This window comes from Topomyia yanbarensis, chromosome 3 (assembly GCF_030247195.1).
Source record: "Topomyia yanbarensis strain Yona2022 chromosome 3, ASM3024719v1, whole genome shotgun sequence".
NCBI lineage: Eukaryota > Metazoa > Arthropoda > Insecta > Diptera > Culicidae > Topomyia > Topomyia yanbarensis.
The window spans coordinates 42332215-42352112 of NC_080672.1; the positions used below are offsets into that span (position 1 = coordinate 42332215).

The 19898-nt window shown below is 35.2% G+C and overlaps 1 long non-coding RNA gene across 1 annotated transcript in view; it reads left to right on the forward strand.

Annotated features, from left to right (window-relative positions):
• The first annotated feature begins 870 nt into the window (after positions 1-870).
• LOC131692991 (uncharacterized) overlaps positions 871-19898 on the forward strand; it is a 34966-nt gene continuing 15938 nt past the window's right edge. Inside the window, exon 1 of the long non-coding RNA XR_009306130.1 lies at positions 871-1047. This is a non-coding gene — a long non-coding RNA (uncharacterized LOC131692991). The remainder of the gene's footprint in view (positions 1048-19898) is intronic.

Genomic DNA, 19898 nt, shown 5'->3' on the forward strand with positions numbered 1-19898 from the left:
GGGAAACAACTGTGCAAAATGTAGTGTCATTTGATCATGACCCGGTATACTGTATTGCGTTTCAATTTTTTCATAGAAATTGATATGGGAAAACCAACGTTTTTTTCATTCCCTTGTCTAGAGCCCGCTTTTTTACCTAATGTATGTAATCAATGGTGTAGATGCATGGTTCTGTCCGCTCTCAACAACTTTGCCGTAGAAAGTATGATACTAGAATGTTCATAACAAATTTATTTGTATCTGTTCAAAGTTCGATGGCTCGAGTTAAATAGTAAATATGAAAAATAGCTAGAGATTACAGAGTAGGGAAAGTCTACCAATATGTCTCCTGGCAACGACAGACTTGTCCCCCTTTACCGTGAGAACCGATAAAAAAGAAGCCACGTAAGAACACCACAGAAAACCTGTCGACGATTAGCATCAATGAAATGCTGCTGTTCATCTTAATTTGGCGTAGTTATGTACGACCCAAAAACAACCCACCAAAAAATGACCATATTGCCCCACCCTAGTATACATACATGGAATCGTTCCGTTCCGATTCGAACCGATCGCGATCGAGGCACCCAACAGCACACAGCTTGGCTCAGCAAATTTTGTCCACCCGAAGACGAGGTGACGGTCGCGCACAGAAAAAAAAACAAGCGTTCTGGATGGACTGGACGTGCCACGGTCAATCGTACATAGATATGTCCATGCATACACACGAATAGCGGGAGCTGGGTGGGAATCAAGTGTTCGGGAAGAAATGGTAGTCAGCCGGCGACCGACGAGGGATTCGATTACATCCAGTAGGCGCTTCCAGGCGGACTGTTTAGGACCTCACAGGGCATCGCGAAACAATGTCACTTCATTTGACGTTCGGAAGTCGTGCCGGTAATTGGGCAGGTTTAATTAGTCGAACGTTGGTGCCCTTTGAAGTGTGGCTACATTGTAGTCGTTGGCAAGTGATAATGATTGATCGAATATTTAGGTGGTGATTAGTTACAGTGGAAAAACATCAGTGAAGTAGTTTTCTATTGTTGAAAAGAAGTAAAGACAACTTGGGTAAGTCTCTTATATTTTAAAGTTGAAATCTATATTTTAGAAAAAGTTGTTCCATGAAAATATAAAAATATGATATTTCACTTCAAACAGTTAAAAGTGAACAGATAAATTTTTAGGAAAAATTACTTTCAACCATAGTAACTAAAGATAAAAAAAATTATTTTATTTTTGTACGAGATAAACCCTGCTTGAAGCGATTTCAGTTCACCTACCTTTAACAGACACATTATAATCAACATTGAATTATAAAGAGGCTAACAAGTGTTTGCTTTCTTTGCCAAAGTCACTCGGTGTCAAGAAAGGACGTTTCACCAAGCAGGCAGGGGAGATTAGGGGATGATTTTACTTTTGTTCCTGCTGGTTATTCTTGCTGGTATAAGTAGGCGGCGGATATCGATTTGGCCTGGTTCCCTTTTCCGCCACTGCAAAATAACAGCATTTCGGTTGGAATTTTCCATCAGGATCAATATTTGTTCTGCGGATTTGTGGATGCGGATGGGAGATATGCTGCAGAATGGAGATGGTAGCGATTTACGGGGGTACGGTGTACTGTGAATGTTAACTAACAATAGCGTGGCGATGATTGATTGGTAGAAGTAAAGATTTTGCAGTCGGCTTTCGTAGCATGTAATCACATAGTTTGAATTGAATGCGTTGAAATTTCAACGAATAACCTTAAAATAAAAAGTTGATTGAAGGAGATAAACATTTTGGTAGTTGGCTCAATGCAATCATTGACGACTCGATGCATAAAAAAATTTCATTTGCGAAAGTACTGATACAGATTGCACGTATTGTGAATTAATTTAGTTAATAAGATAAATCATTGCAAATTCGCGGTGTTCTCTAAGTGTTGGTGGACATGCAGGACGCCTCGTATGATGGAGGAGGAAATATAGGTCAATTGAGCTTACTAAGTGCATATAAGAGAAATTGTTTTTGGACTGATTCAATAAGTTCTTCATGCAGAACAGTGTATGGACTCCATACTACGCTGCAATATTTCAGAATATTCTTAAATATTTTTATGCGCGTTTCGATCCTTTGAAGGGAGGGTAAGGTTATTTGGGTAAAAAGGAACATTTTTTTTCAATTGTGGGGCGATATAAATAGTGTTAGAATATTTATTCAGTATCCATACAATAATGCAACAATTAAACGATACTTTCTCAAATGTTCATGTCAAAATACTGAAAATTGAGCGAGTGACAGTAAATCTTCCGAGGCGCCTCGTCGAAAAGTTGGTTTGTGATGTACAAGTAAATTATGACTTAGAAGCTAGACCAATTCTTTTGAAGCTTTGCACAATTCTTCTTTACATCATTTCCCAGGTAATAATGGAAACAATGTTTTTCCTCAATTTTGGAATTTTTCGCAGTACTGTGAAGCCAAAAATCCGATTTTCGCTAAAAAGACTTGGGTAACATGTTATTGAAAAGATAATAATAATCAAAACTTCGTAAAACAGGAGGCTCAGTGATGCCGCGATGGCAAAAACCCCCAAAAAGTTTTTATTTAATTCATGTTCCATATTATTTTTCCCCAATTCTACGGCACTTCAGGAATCATACTTCCAATTTTCTTGATTATCGTATGAGAAATAAGCTTTCCAGAGCATTTTGAACTAGGGGTGTTGAAAGATGTTTTTCATTCCTTTCATGGAAAATAATGCAATAATACAACTAGGTTTTTAAATAGGAAGGAAAAGGCAGAAACGGATTACTCTAACTTTAATTTGTAGCAATTTTTGTGTACTTTAAGGAAATCTTAGTGCGATCTTGCGCAAATCTGCGACAAAAGAGTTATGATTAATTTTATTTTCACCGTTGACTATAGAAAGTACGCAAGGAGTAGGTATTAAGGCCAACTAACGAATAAAATGGGTTTTTTGTATCGACAATGTTCAATTTATATTAAACCTTATTAATATGTTGATTTCCACCCTAGAATTTTTTTTCGTTCAAATGTTTTTTTCAAGGCATAGTTATTAAAATGGCGTATCAAAACATCGAAATGACGAATAAGTAAATATCATTGCATAGTAAGTGTGACAGTGTGTTATTGACAAAATACACCGAAAAAAAACACCATTTAAGGCACCTAGCAGTGACACAATACACCAAAAAAAACACCATTTAAGGCACCTAGCAGTGAGAATGAATTAAATGAATAAAAATGAATTAAATAAATAAAATAAAATTTCATTAATAATATTCTATTTAAACTTTTATCTTATTATGCGTTTTCTAAAAAGTCGTGTTTTCGTTTGTGTAGGCAAGTTCCGTTCTAAAATTTTTAGTATATCGTGTGTTTACGAGATTTGATTTAAAAAGTGTTACTATGGCCAGACACGAGCTATTTGGGATTCTAGGTAAAAGAAATAGTAAAAATATTTTGAGTAGTTTCTTTGCAATACATCTTGGAAAAAATGCTCGAAATTCGACCTCACGGCTAGAAGACAGGGAAATGAATAGTATATAAACATAAGGAGTAAAACCAACCAAATGAATTTAAGGATTAAATTTATATAACAAATAAAATTAATTAACCGAATAAAATAAATCAAGTAAAAAGAACAAATGAAATGAATTGAGCGAATAAAATTAGCAATATGGACAAAATGAATAATATGAGGAAATTTTATAAAATCAATAAATAAAAAAATAATGAAATGAAAAATCAATCAAATAAATAAAATAAACAAAACAACAAATCAAAATAAATTAAAAAGAATAACACATCTAAATAAAATGAAGGAAAAAATTAAAGAACAATTTAAATAAACAAAATAAACAATGAAAAAATAAACAAAATGATTAAAATGAATTCATAAATGATAGGAATAAAAATGATTAAATGAATAAATTTCATAAAAACCAATAAATTTAATCATCATATGAAATTTCTGTTCTTGATCAAACGATTCAAATTAATAAAGTACGAAAATGAATCTAATAAACAAAATGAACAAAAACAACAAATAAAATTAGCAAATCATCAAAGTACATAGAATAAAATATAGTAAAGAATAAAGTCAAAAATAAATGCCTATATTATATGTATAATCAATAAAAAATGAAAAATTAAAGATAAATTTGTTTGTCATAGTTTCAACAATCTCTAAATATGAGCAAGGGCTACTTTTGACCAATTTCGCGAAAACTCGAACAAATGTTGGAAGCACCCTATCAGATTTTAATGAAACTTTCTGTACATGAAGATTTTGTCACAAAAAGCCACTTTGCATACTTTGATTTTTTAAAAATGATCTAGACTGTCTTTTGAAAAGGGCCAAACTTTTTTTACCAACTTTTTTTCAAATGGCTATAGTCTAAAAATGACAAGTCCTAAAAAAAGGTTGTAGGAGTCATTTTTATCGAAAATTAAAGCAATGATTGTCATACTCATCTCAAATTCCATTTTCCCAGCTACTAGTTGCCTGATACATGCGAAAAGTATCAGTAACGAATTTGGTATATATTCATAACAAACTTGAATAAAGACTGGAAGACTGGAAGGTTGGAAGATCAGAAGACTGGAAGATTGGAATACTAAAAAACTGGAAGACAAGAAGACTAGAAGACTGGAAGACTTGAAGACTGCAGTTCATTTGTTCTTCTCAAAACTGATAAAGTTCTAAAATTTATTTTATGTCTGATGGAGCAGCAGCACAATACAAAAATAAGAAAAACTTCGCAAGCTTGTGTAGATTCCAGTCAAAGGATGAGTTAAGCGCAGAATGGCATTTTGTTGCAGAATCCCATGCAAAACGACCCTGCGATGCCATTGGTGGTACTCTCAAGCGAATGGCAAAAAGAGCCAGTCTTGCTCGCGACTATGGAAATACCATAACAACTCCCCGAGAGTTATATAGCTGGGCAGTTGAACAAACTGATAAAAATATCACAAAATTAATTTTCTGCTACAAATTCACAACAAAATGTCAAAAGAACTCGAAGAGCTGTATAATAACTCCAAAACAATATCTGGTACTCAAAAATTCCACAGTTTTGTGCCTATTCCTGGTGGCGAAGTAGAGACGAAAAGGTATTCTAATTCAAAAGATGAACCAAAAATATTTTCCTTGTATAAAAATAGTACAAAATAGCATGCTTGAAGATAATTCTAAGACAAATGCTATATATAAAATTCAATACATAATGTTGTGGTGGTTTTTTCTTTCTTTGATTCTTCCTCAGCACTAAACAAAAAAATAAAGAAGTAATAATGAAATATTCGTTTAATGACATAAACTCTTTTTAATGGGATTCTTGATTAAGGGGCTGTAGTACCTATTAGAAGAATAAGGAATAAATGTTTCCAATGAAAATAAATTTGATTTCAATTAAGATTATTTTCATTTAGCGTGTAATAAGTTCTATTTAAGTTCAACCCTGCTTACTGGATTACACCAATACTTTGACAGCTTGCAAGCGCAGGTAGTGTATTGACAGACAATTTACCAATACTACCTTGACTTGGCGCTTCGAATTCGAAGCGTTGCGATGAAGTGATCATTCATTCGACTAAATTTGGGCGATAAAGTCACGCATGTTTTCCGGGTAATTTCAGCGAAGAAAAAATGGAGGCAAATTTGGAGAATTACGACAGGGGTTACATACCTTTTAATGATAAAAATGTCAAGAAAGTTTGAATTTACGTAAATGAATAAAGCAATTATTTCATTACATCAAACTTATAATATTTTGGTAGTACATTTTTCAGTGAAATAAACAAGCATAAGTTTATAAAAATATTTTGATAATTGGTGGAGTTATGGCTTTTCCCCGTAAACCGTTTTTATTTAAGAGGTTTGCGGTGATCACGATTGAAGACCAATAGATTATCTAAAATCCCAAAACTCAAAAAATTCCATTAGTATATGAGTATTCCTCGTACCTTAACGATTAGTTGAATAAAAATAATTTTTTCCTGCATTCGAGAACGTTTTTAGTAAAAAAAAAAACGTTGTTTTAAGCTCTAAAAATTGTATTAAAAAATTCTTATCCATGAAACAAAAATTTATGAATGAAAAAAGAATCGTTAAGGTACGTGAAAAATTAATTACGATCAATTGAAAAAAGTAAAAAAATTGATTCAGTAATTTTTCGGCAAACGTGATCGCGGAAAAACCATTTTTAGTAAAACTACATTTCGTGATAAATTTCAATTTACCACTGCTCTTGGTAGACGAAGCGCGCTTGGAAACACTGTAACTTTCAATCTATTTCTCCGATCTCTATAAAAATTTGGGAAAACATTCTCAAGGAGTTGTACTTTAAAAGTAATAAAAAAAATTTCGATCTTATGAAAAATGAAAAAGTACTTAACCCCTTAATAAAAATATGCTTTGTTGCTAAATTAGACTACATCTTCTCACAAACCAAGTTTTATTGGACTCTGAGATGATTATGGCTTTCATTGATATAGTTTTAGATAAAAATACACTAAAGAAGAAAAAAAAATAGTTTGGTCAAGGAAAAGTTTTTTTTAAAAAACTTTTTTCCTTAAAAGTGCCAAACTTCAATTTTTGACGTTAGTAGGAAACATAATTACCTATCTTGGAACAAAATTTCATCAAAATCAAAAATGGTTTTTTTTTTGTAAATCGACTTTAAATTAAGAAGTGAAAATCACTTCTTTAACATTTTTTTGTAGGACTTGTCATTTTTAGACTATAGCCATTTGAAAAAAAAATTGGTAAAAAAGTTTTTTCAAAAGACAGTCTAGATCATTTTTGGAAAAACAAAGTATGCAAAGTGGCTTTTTGTGACAAAGTCTTTATGTACAAAAAATGTCATTAAAATCTGAGAGGGTGCTGCCAACTCTGCATACGATTTAGCGCAAAATTCGTCTTTTTGAAAGTTTGTTTACAAGTTTTTGGAAAAGTGGTTACATAAAGTAGCAATAAGCCTGCCGGTACTTCCATTCCATTCTATTCCACATTCTAATTTTTATTTTATTTTATAATTTCATAGTTTGTTTATAATTTATAATTTATAAATACTGAGTTCATTTAAACTTGTCATTTACAAAAATAGCTCATTTATGTGTTTTAATCCTAAACTAGCATATTTCGATTTGTTATTCCTAGACAATAATTGAATCCAGAGGGAAATATCAATCGCATGAATGGCAGAGATACATTGTCCTTTCATTAAGTACATTTCGGCACTTTTTTGGTAACACTATTAGGAGTCTGTGCAGAGATGGAATTAATACGAAATAATTTATCAAATTCATTATTTTTCTATTATTCAAAAGTGCTTGAAATGCTTGTTTGTACACGAATTTATCACAAAGAAAACGGTTAGTGATATCGGGATACTTAATTCAGAAATATTATGTATATATTAAAATATTGTGAAAACTTATTTTTGGAGACTTTAATAAATATTGCGATAAATGTTGAAGTCTTCAAAAAAGTTTGTTTAGATTGTAACTTTGCAGAGAATGAAAATTTTCTAATAATATTTTTACAGTCGGTAGTTTTGTTGAGTTTTTTTATGATTACTGACCGCTTAAAATTACGATTAATGCAATCAAAATTCGACATTTATATGAGCCAAAACGCAGACTGTTGCATTACAGTCAGATGAACATTTCATCAAAAATTCCTCGGTAAATACATACTTTTACTATTTTACCTTAAGGATTTATATATGTTGTGCTTGGCCAAAAACCGAAATATATTTCATATATTTGTGAGTATCATATCCTCAATAGCGTTTGGTGAACTTTTCATGGCGAACTGAGCACTCTGAAGTGCATTGGGGATACATGGGTGCAAGCTATATCACAGTGTATTTCCGGAGACATGTTTCAAACTTTAAGTATTGTTGTGCCGTGTTTCAAATCAACGGGATCAAACAAATAACAGTCTTCTGTGCTCTACGTTGGAAATGGAAGAGAACAGATCGTCGCAGTTGTGCTATCTTATGACAAACGCCATTTTGGAGTAAACTGAGTTAGATATGCCAAATTACTTGTCTAAAAAATCTCTACAAGGTGGCGTTTACAGAATTTTGATAGTCTGCTTGGTTACTGGGATATAGCGAGAAACGTTCTGAGAAATTCCGTGATTTTCACTTAAAATGACAGTGTCTGTGAAATGGCACGAGTTATCTTGATGTATTAGATGTTTTTCTATGGAAAACTGTCTGAGAAATACAAGGCGTAATCATTTTCAAAATGAAAATGCGCGAATTGAGAGAAAAACGCAACCTAAGTATTATACTGGAATATAGCATATTTGACAACACTGTAGCCAAAAATTACTATTTTTCTAGATTCCCTGACTCATTCCCCTCAAAATTCAGTTAACCGATTGTTTATTGACCAAATTAAGCCAAAGATATGAATAAAAGTTAATAATTGATGCTTTATTTGCATGCAAAATTTTTCATGCACGATTATGACACGCCATACCAATATTGTTATCAATACACACCTATGACACGTGTGAGTACGCTTTTTGCTTACATTTTTAGGAAAAACTCGCTATACAGTTGAGATCTTCGTAATATTTGAGAGGTTAATACAGAATAGACAGAAGCATCAATTGTCTTCTCTGAATTGTTTCTACCATTTCCTAACGTAAAGATGTAACCGGTCGCCACCTTTTAGTCACTCTCCATCAATATATATAATCACGTTGTTGCATTACGAAAACAGAACCATGAACAAAAATTATGTGTTTCAAAATTATGTTCAATTTCCTATCAGTAGCGTCTGCATAACATTTTTATTGGTGGAGATATTTGTTGTTGTTTGTGAACTTCAGTCACGGTTTCCAAAATACCATAACCAAATCAATTTTCTGTACGTGAGCTAGTTTACAACTTCAAGAACATCACTCAGATAACCGCTTTTATTAATCGATTTAGGAGATTTAGAGTTCGACTATACGATAGGAACTGATTCAAGATTTATTACATCTTGAACATGATCTGGTTTTGGTCACAAAATCATAACTTATTCTCTAGTAAACTATTTTACGAAACTCGGAATATTATTCGTGAATCCATCCAATTATCGTTGTGTATTCATTTTATTTTATTTATAGTTAATATCAACAGACACAGTGGGGTCCTAATGATAATTTCTTAATCTAGTCTGTAGTTCATGTTTATTATTAAAATCACGATTCAATAACCGTACTCGTGAAATAGTACACAAAATCATAACATTATTCATGTATATGTGAACTGATTCATAATTCCTAGCGAATTAGTCACGACTCGCCATTAGTGTTCGTTAAATAGCTCATTAAATTACATAATACTATGCATGTATTCGTGAACTGGTTCATGAATTCTAGTATAATAGTAAAAGTCACGACTGACACTTCGTGTTCGTGAAAAAGTTAACAAAATCATAAAACATTATTCATGAATTCGTGAACTGGTTCATGATTCCTAGTACATGATTCACGATCTATTTCGAGTGCTTGTGACATTTAAAAGATATATCTCATCATTTTCAATTTCATGCAGTTTTACACACGATCATGAAATTTTTACGTGAACTATTTTAGAAAAAATGTGTTTCTTCATGAAATATTATAAAGATATGTAAAGCCGCTAGTGACCAGTAAGCTGCGCTGAGCACCAAAAATCCATTATAGAGCCACAAATCGTGTTCGTCATATCGCGATGAGTCACACTTTTATGATCCAGTTCATATTGTCACGTTACTTCGAGTAAAAAATCAGATAGTAATTAAAATGTAGCATATCACGATAAGGGGAAGATAAATATAGTCGTAATTTCCCTTCGCCATATAGTGATATGCTACTTTTGCATTACTTTCGAATTTTTCACTCGGAGTAACGTGACAAAATTGCTGATATCATGAACATGAGTACATTACTTCACGTGTCAAATTCAAAGGTGAGAGATTTATACGCGCGATAACGTGGGTATAAATTGCGAGAATCGTGACAGAGATCATGAAACATAAATCACACTTCTTTGCCAGAAAAATGTGATGCGAAACTCGTAAATAAAATGTCGAAATAACGTGAATATAATTTACGAAAATCGTGACTAAAGTCCTGAAATCATGAACATAGATCGCGCTACTTTGCCAGAAAAATCCGATAGTAAACTCATGAATAAAATATCACGGTATCGCGATGAGAAATTTCGAAGATTGCGACAAAGCTCCTAAAATTATGAGCATCGTTTAACTGTCGATTCTTTTAGTTGGTATAGTTCATACAAGCCAGTGTATCCCCAAGTTATGAACAAGAATCGTAACAAAAATTAAACATGTCCAGAGAATAACCTCAGTAACTCAGCCAAACATTGAAGTTGAACTAGTGTTTTGAAAACACAAATTGTTTCATGAACACGAGGTTTATTATTCACAATTACAGGAACTTGGTCAGAATTTTAGTAAGTCGTTCAGTTCTCGAAATAGTGATTTTTTTCATGAATTTATGAGTGGATTTTTTCCGTGTAGTATATTTGCAGTTTTGACAGAAACAATAGGGTAAGGTGGGGCAAATCCGACCTAGTAAATGGTTTTGGCTGTAAAATGCTCATTTAACATCGGATCAAGTCGTTTTATATATCAAATTAAAGGATAATCTCCTGGGCAACTTTCTATATATAGCATTTTATTTGGATTTTGGGAATATCTTGTGATACAAGCGTTTTACAAAAATAATCATTTTTGTTGTTTTCAAAAATGGTGGGGTAAACCCGACCCCCTATGTTTTTGGTTGATTTAGTGCAGCTAAAGCTGCAGTGTAATTATGAACCATTTTGCATAAAAATAATAAATAATAACAATAAAAATATATTCCAATCAGAAAAATAAAATTTTTCTTAGCAAAAAAGCGGTCGCAATTAAAAAAACCTGTTTTAATCCACCTAGCGGTGCAATTGTGCCTTTCTCATTTCTCTAAACTATGGCACGGAGGCTTTTTATGTTCAACATAATTGTGGAAATGTCCATTACATTCTTAGTACACTTTGCACTTATACACAATGGCATGCCAGCCACGAACTTGATGAGCTACGTGTCGACGGTGAAACACTTGAAACAAAAAAATATCATACTCCATTAGCCTAATCAGCATTAGATCAATGTTATCTGCTTGCTAACTCATTTTGTCATGCGGGGCTGGGTATGTGAAGAAGGCGAAAGTCCCATGAACGAACGACTCCCCAGCTTAAATTATTATGCTTTGTGATACAGTGGTGGTTTAAAGATGACGGGGTTGAAAGGGAGGGGTATGAGGGCTGGATGGGGTGGTGGTCTGAGGGGTGATTTAAGGAGATTTTTAAAGGAGGGGCGCGAACAGTAGAGGGGGGGGGGTGTAACCCCTCTCCGTAAACCATCAACTACGCCTCTGTTAAAATCCAGAAACCCTAAACGAGTCGAAAAAAAAATTTGGCCGGGATTAGGTTGACGTTTTTCAGAGTGATTGCATAATCTTTCTATATGAGAAAGGCAAAAATGTGCCAAAATCCAAAAAAGTGAATCGTAGTCAAATTTTTTTTCGAGTTTGCATCAAATCTCGACGTTTCATGCACCTTGAACACATTTAGCATCAAAAATAAAAATTCTATTTTTAATTTTTCCTATAGTTTATATGAGAAATTTCTGTGTGGCCGTACTCTGAAACCCGTAATTCCGGAACCAGAATTCCGATCGATCCAAAATTCAATAGCAGCCGATGGGAAGGTTGCACCTTTCATTTGAGACTAAGTTTGGGCAAATCGGTCCAGCCATCTCTGAGAAAAATGAGTGACATTATTTGACACATACGCACATACATACACACACACACACATACACACACACATACACACACATACACACACACATACACACACACATACATACATACACACACACATACAGACTTTTTCCGATCTCGACGAACTGATTCGAATGGGATATGACACCCGGCCCTCCGGGCCGGGATTAGGTTGACGTTTTTCAGAGTGATTGCATAACCTTTCTATATGAGAAAGGCAAAAATATGAAAAAGGTTGAACTAATTCCTTCTATGCACTTTGTAGGACTTTAATCAAAGAATTTAAATTCACTTAAATTTATTATGCAATCACAATCAGAAATATCCTGTAGTCAATGACGCACAAAAGTCAAATCAAAAGTTCTAAAAACACACCTTTTGTCGTTTGAGCATCTCAATGTAGACTGATGAAATGCTGTCATACCACCATTATGATTATTTTCGATGCTCTACACGACAGCATTGATATTAGTTCGCGTAGTGCTTCTGATTTTCGGTAACAGAGGGGGGTCGGGTTTACCCAACGGTCGGATTTGCCCCACCTTACTCTACATTTTGTGTGATTAATTTGATTCTTTTATCTGAAGATCGTAATAATATTTTCATAGTTTTCGACAAAGTTGTTAACAACATTCTTTACAATTTACTTAAGGAATCTTTTTATTAGAGCAAAATAGTAAACTGTATGAGCAGAGATTCAAAGAAGGGTTTCCCATACTAATTTCCAAACAAACTTTAAATGCAATGCACGATTGCACGAGTCCGGGAAGCCACCAATCGTTCCCCAAATTTTCACAACCATTTGTAGACAATAAAATGATATTTCTTATTTTCACTTGCAGTGATAAACTGATGCATACAGTGCCACCTAGTGGTTAAAATGCAAGCTAGGGGACTTTCTTCGTGTAATTGATATTTCGAAAATGTTAGTTCGATAGCTATACTTGTCTGATTGGGCTCAAATTTGGAGCAGGCACTCCTGGTTAGACTTGGAATCGAATCAGGGGTGGCCCGAAGGAGATCATTTATTTTATCACTCCAATCTGGATCCGAGGTATCGGCCCATCAACATATGGACTGGGACCAAAAGCACTTCAGAAATACCTCGGTTGGTATACAATTTTCATTTATCGTCGTTAGCTTATCTCTGGCAGGAATGCTCCAGCGGAAAATGATCAGACTAATTAGAATTACAGTTCTACGGATGATACCAATAACTGTTAGTGCTTAAACAATAAGTAATAATCTCAGCCATTAGCTTTACGAGTTCTTGTGAGCAAAACGTGGCCAAACTAAGAGTTATGTCAGCCGTCTAGCTATACATTAACGTTTTCGTCTATTAATAACATGACCATGAGGGGGTTAACAGAATGCATAAGTTCTAATATTAGCTCTCATAAAATAATTCTGTTTCAACTGTATTGGTGGAACGCTTATGTCTTTATTTTTCTCTATGCTAAAAAACTTGACATTTTTCCACTTCCTTCAGAATCGAATGATACATTTATATTATCGGGAAATTGAAAATCCGCATGACTTGGACAATGTATATGCCAAAAAAGTACAGAACTCAGTATTTCCTTGACTGACGACAAACAAGTCGTATCAACTAACGTTGCCGCAGATGTACGAAGAAAACTAGCTGACCTATTGCTCACCCAAATAACTAGTACTGTCAGGGGAGAAGCTCACCATCAAACTTGATTGTAAGCGAAGCTGCACTAGGGGGAGGGATTCAACTGCACATTTCTGCAGTTCGCCTCATCTGAGAGACAAACAAACATCATTAGGAGAAAGTTCGGAACATACACGTAATCCAGTGACAAATACCCGCTACCAGTTACAGAACCCAACACCGAACTGGGGACGAACGAACGTGCTGACAATATAAATATGGTTTTCCTTGGGGATACTGGTTTTGTGAGAACGGAAACTTACATTTCATTCCCGTGTCCGGCTGTGGGGATCGGAGGAAAAGGGGCTTTCTTTTTTTAACCAACCATCCCGACTGGTCGTCTCTTCAACCCAATTTCTCAAAAATCTCACAACCCTAGTCTGAGTCCACCGACTATAGGAGGATGCTGGTTCTAGACAGGGGACATTTTTTTCTGGGTGAACGGAAGAGAACGTGTTTGTGGGGGAAATTGCATCCGAAAGTAAAGCTGTAGTGCGGATGTGACAAACTATGTTTTAAATAGGACAATTTATTCAAGATGCCAGATAAAATGAGCAGAGACAGTGAAAGCTCCAGATATGAATACGTTTCGTTTTGTTGACAAATTGGGGCCGTTAGCAAATCCTTATTTATGGGTTATGTTTGATCGTGATTAAGACTCATAACTGTTGGATGATTGTGACTAAAAAAATGAGAACAAAACAATTATTTCCCCGCTTCAAAGATATTGGCTTGATTAACTCGCATCAGTCTGTGTCAGGCATTAGTTACCACCGTATGTTGCTGGATCAACCCAGTCTACCTCATTTCTACAAATGAGATACTACTACTCGACATGAACATCAACCTAACCCCATTAATCGTCGGCAGTGGGACTATAGCATTATTAGTTCCATTGCCTGCCGTCGTGATTGTTATTATCTCCATCAGAGCAAGGCGCGAGTTTTTCCTGTTCCTCTGTGGTGTGGAAAACGGTACCTAGCAAATAGCAAATTGATTCGATTTTCCACGTCACTCTCGTTCGCCTAGTCACTGCTTCAGTGCTGGAATGGCGTTGGTAGACAATTGTTCACCGTTGCCGTGACGTGATTGTTCATCTATACATACTATACAATGGATTCGTAAGATTCGATGACTTCCTGGCAACGTGTGTCATCTGAAATGCATGCTATAGTGCACCTCACAATTGACACAATTTTTAAATAGGACCACATTAGAGTTTCTATTTCCCTATGGTTTCCAGTTTCCTGTTCTAGCTCCAGCTCAATGTGTATCGAGAAAAAGAATTGTGCTCGTATGAACACAGAATCCTATCAGGATTTTCAGTTACAAGATTAGCTCAACCGGCAAAGCAAACACCATTTCCAAACATTAATATTATTCATTCGATAAATCTTTATCTCAATAAATTGCACCAAATAAACCCCAAGTGATGAAAAAACGCGCACAGCAAAGCGAAAAATGGAGGCAATCAACGCTCCTCTGCTACAGCAACTTCTCTGTACAAACGAAGTATATACAGAATACAACATTATTTGCTGCCACTGTCGGAAACATATTTATTTATTATCTGTGGCAATAGTTCAACATGGTATGCATAACAAATATTTTCCGCAGCTAGCATAATGCTAAAACCAGCCCGACAGCTTTTTCCTATTTTCTACCGTCTGATACCGTCTTGCCAGGTTGGAAGGACTGTTTAAATTTTGGAATATTGCCAAAACTCCTGCGAGAGAATGTGGCACGAAAAAGCGAACTATCCGAAAGTCTGGCGGGATCTATTTCCTAGAGAGACGGTCAGGCGGAGGCTTTCTTAAAGTTCTGCATAGTGTTGGGCACGTTGCATACGTGCGAATCGGTACGGACGCGTGATTTCTTAACATCTCTTTCAAGATTAGTGTATTCAACAACTTCGCGCCAATCAATAAAATGTGCTTGGTTGGAGCGATAGGAGTTCGACGTGACTAGAATGTTTTAGTTTATTTAGTGGTATGCATATTGAAAATCTTCTTTAACATTGGAAATAGGAGAATAACGGGTGTTAAATAAAAAATGTGAATTTTTCTAGTCATGTAGTTAAAAAACAAAAAAGAAATTTCAACGGATTCAGTAATTTGCTTTTCTCATATAACGAGAGGCAATGCAATCGCTGTAAAAATCGACATTTTAACTGAGGCCCGTAGGGCCGAGTGTCATGTGCCATTCGATTCAGTTCATCGAGATCGGAAAATGTCTGTGTGTGTATGTATGTGTGTGTGTGTCATTTAAACTCACACAATTTTCTCAGAGATGGCTGAACCGATTTCCACAAACTTAGTTTTATCTGAAAGGTATAATGCTCCCATATTGATTTTTTTGTTGATCCGACTTCCGGTTCCGGAGTTACGGGTTGAAAAGTGCGGTCGCACAGAAAATTCCCATAAAACTGGTACAACCATGATGTCCAAATGATGCAAAACCTATTAAAATGGGTGTAACATTACTCTAGTTTACGGGTCTGGACTAATAATCAATCAAAGCAGCTTTGACCACATTGGCCACCTATGACGGTTCATGATGCCTCCGGGGAATTCGTGAAGTTCCTAAGCTAATACTACACTTATTTACCAGCGAATTCTCGGCCCATTTTTACAAACTTTATTTCAAAGAAAAGATACAACATGACTGCTCATTCCGACCTGACTTTTGGTTCCGGAGTTACAGGCTGGTTAGTACCCGAGCAACACCGGTTGTTGACTAGCAGTTTCAGCAACATAATTCGTTACATAAAGGTATATGGCAACGATTATTGAGCTGGTTTAGCAACAAAGCGCACGTGTAAAATCTTATACTTATGCAACCAATCGCTGTCGTTGCTTGTTACGAGTGCTACGTAAGGTCACACTGGAACTGCCATATAAACCGTTTCAATCGTTATACCTCAGAGACTGACTATCTATTGAAATGGTTACCAAATTACTTCGATCAACAGGTCTAGATCACTCTATCGGCAATCCCGGAAGTCCCGGCTTCTGGGAATATTCCACAATCACCTCGGTTCTTCGGTGATGATTGAACCGATTCTCTCAAACCGAGTCTCACATGGAAGGTATAATGTGCAAATGGGTGTTGCACCGCCGCCCCTTACCCATACATCGTCCCTTTTCAACCCCCCGCCCCTTGGACCAGCCGCATTCCTTTGATCCACCACGCAGACAGAAATACGATAAAAAATTTCTCACGCATTCTATTACTACCGCCCCCTCCCTAAGCCCTTACTAGGGTGTCCCAAAATGACATCAGGTTAAAAAAGTCATCGGGCTCATTTCTTAAATGAAAGGTTAGGGTATCAGGACCACTTTCTTCTTCGGAGTGAATTTGCTAAAACGTTCCCTACTGCACTGATAAAATATATTCATAAATCGCTAGGAATTAGCTTCGCACAGAAAATTTTCATAAAATATTCGAATTTTTCGTACATATAATGAATCGTTCGTGGTTCTATTGAAACACTTTTATTTTTTATTACGAGTTTTTCGTGAACACCACGAAACGACTTTCGTTGGCTTATTACGAAATGGCTTCATTAGGCAAACGAATTGTTCGCTGGTATATACGAAAGTCTTTGTAATATTTACGAGCACCATTCGTCAAACCGTTAACGTCAACAGAGGTGCAATGGAGGTAGAATATGGAATCATTGTTGCTATACGTCAGATAATTGTTGATCATCACGACGGTTTCGGTCTGACTATTTAGTAGCCGTATCCGTATCCGTAGATTTCCTGAATCTCTTTCGGTTGATCCCGAATCCGGAGAAGTATGGATTCAGTTGAGCCATCGCGAAATGCTTTTGTATGAATTGTTTGAGTTTTTCTCTGCAGGAGCAATGTCAAAATAATATGCTATTAAATACGAAAAATTCTCTTAGTTGAACGAAATGAGCTCGTATGACCAACGAGATTGTTCGTAATATACACAAACGTTTATTAAAATAAACAAACCATTTCGTTTCATTCACGAAAAATAATGTCGTTATTAACGATAACATTCGTGCAGTGTACATTAAATGTGTAAAATTTACGAAAGCTTTCGTTCAGCAAGCGGCTATTCTTGTACATGAAATGAACGAAACCTACTATTTACAATGCACGAAAATAATTCGTTGCAGAAAACGACGAATGAATTCGTACATTGCATGATCGATTTCATTATATTTACGAATTTATATTATCAGTGTGGTGGCAAATTTTGATTTTTCGAAAAATGGGCAGATTTTGGGTAAAATTTCAAATTCATGCTTGAATTTGAATTTGCTTCATGAACTGTCTTAGATTTTTTCAGCATTTTTATTATTTTTTTGGACATCAAAATGGAGAAGTTTGGTTAGTCAGTTAGTACAAATTTTGAAGTATAAGAGAGACTGAGCCATTAAAACTTAGTAAAAAGTGTAATTTTTGGTGTTTTTCATTAGTTTTTCTTCAAAACTGGGTATCTATAAATTTTTAAAAGTATAGAGAACACTTCAAATAGTTGAGCCGAATAAAGGGGCGTAATTTTGTTGAAGAAAGTGTATCGTCACGGTAAAAGGGGTATGAGTTATATAAGTTGCATACACCCAAAACAATTTCCCAATGCAAAAAAGGCATTACACCCTTTCGAACATATTTTGAATTGGAATCATGCCTTGTTCGCATTATAGACCAAATTTACCTACCGCATTATACCAACACAACTCAATCTAATAAATTGATTGAGAATACACGCTACAATATAGTCTGTCCGCATTTAAAAGTATTAGTTTGCCAAAAAAGCGGTGTATGCTATACATTAGACCTCTCCACATTTTGAAAAAGTTTTGAAATATACATGGGTCAGCTCAAATTTTTGTTCTAGGCGTGAATTTAAGAACTTTCGCCAAAAATGGCTTAATTTGGACATGATTTAGAGGTGTCTCCAATCAAAAATCGTGTTTTTGCTATGTTTCCATAGGAAGATCACTTACACTCTGATTTGATAAGCTCTACACGTCCACATATCATCAAAGGTTGTTCCTTACACATATCTTAACATGTTTTAACAGGTGAACATAGCTCTAATCGCAGTAGAAAATTTGTTAACTGGATTTTCATGTAGAAAAGTATATCAAAACCAAGGAAAATTAGTAGTATTTTTTCTTGGTTTTGGTATTCTTCTCTACATAAAAATCCAGTTAACAAATTTTCTATTGCGATTAGAGCTACGTTCACCTGTTAAAACATGTTAAGATATATGTAAGGAACAACCTTTGATGATATGTGGACGTGTAGGACCTATCAAATCAGAGTGTAAGTGATTTTCCTATGGAAACATAGCAAAAACACGATTTTTGATTGGAAACACCTCTAACTCATGTCCAAATGAGGCCATTTTTGGCGAAAGTTCTTAAATTCACACCTAGAACAAAAATTTGAGCTGACCCATGTATATTTCAAAACTTTTTCAAAATGTGGAGAGGTCTACTATACATGTACACCTCTTTTGTGTTTGTACAAACTTATGTCATCTAACACAGTGACGCTTTTCCGCGAGTTGGCGAACAGCTCATTCCAACCACACTAAACACATATGCAGTTCACGATGGTGTGTGAAATATAAATTGTTTTTTTCGCGCAGCGAATGGTCTTTGCAGTAAAATTATCGCTCTCATTCCATACTGCAGAGAAGAGTAGAAGCAAATGATTTGTGCTCAGGTTAATTTTTGATGATCGTTGAGCAGGGCGATGCTGTTAACTGGATTCGCATGCGATGACGTACAAACAACTGAAATGAGCTACTACCACTGCTGATTGAAAGTGAAAAACCAATTCATCACTGCCCTTATAGTTTACGTTACCTCAATACTGATACGATACGATATCACCTGACTTTTAAAAATACTGTCGCTATAAGGAATGGCAGAAATGATTCGTGAACGGCTTCTATCGAACAAAAGTTCAATTAGCTTGTTAGCTCAATGTTCTCATGTGGTTAACTTTCTCCTGCTTATAGTGTGCTTAATTATTGATCAATCATTAAAAAAAAGACTGACTGACTTGAGACTGTCTAGTGGTTAAAACTCCCATGTCGTTGGCATATTGAGGGTTCAGAGAACGCTGAAAGTTTATCATAATATCCTGGGAAGGGACATGCGGATAGAGAAAAAACAAGGGTTAAATTGATCCAGCTCTCAAAAGCGGCCCTTACACGAGCAATATTTTTGTTAATACACAGTATTGACGATATTGCTTCAATACGTCAATACCATTTGAAATTCACATCGTCAATACGTCAATACTTCCATTACACATGCAATACTAACATTGAACATGTATTGGCCGCTAAACATCACTTTGAACCAGTGTGAGCCAGAAGGAGATGGCTTGTGAGCGATCTGTGAAACATAAT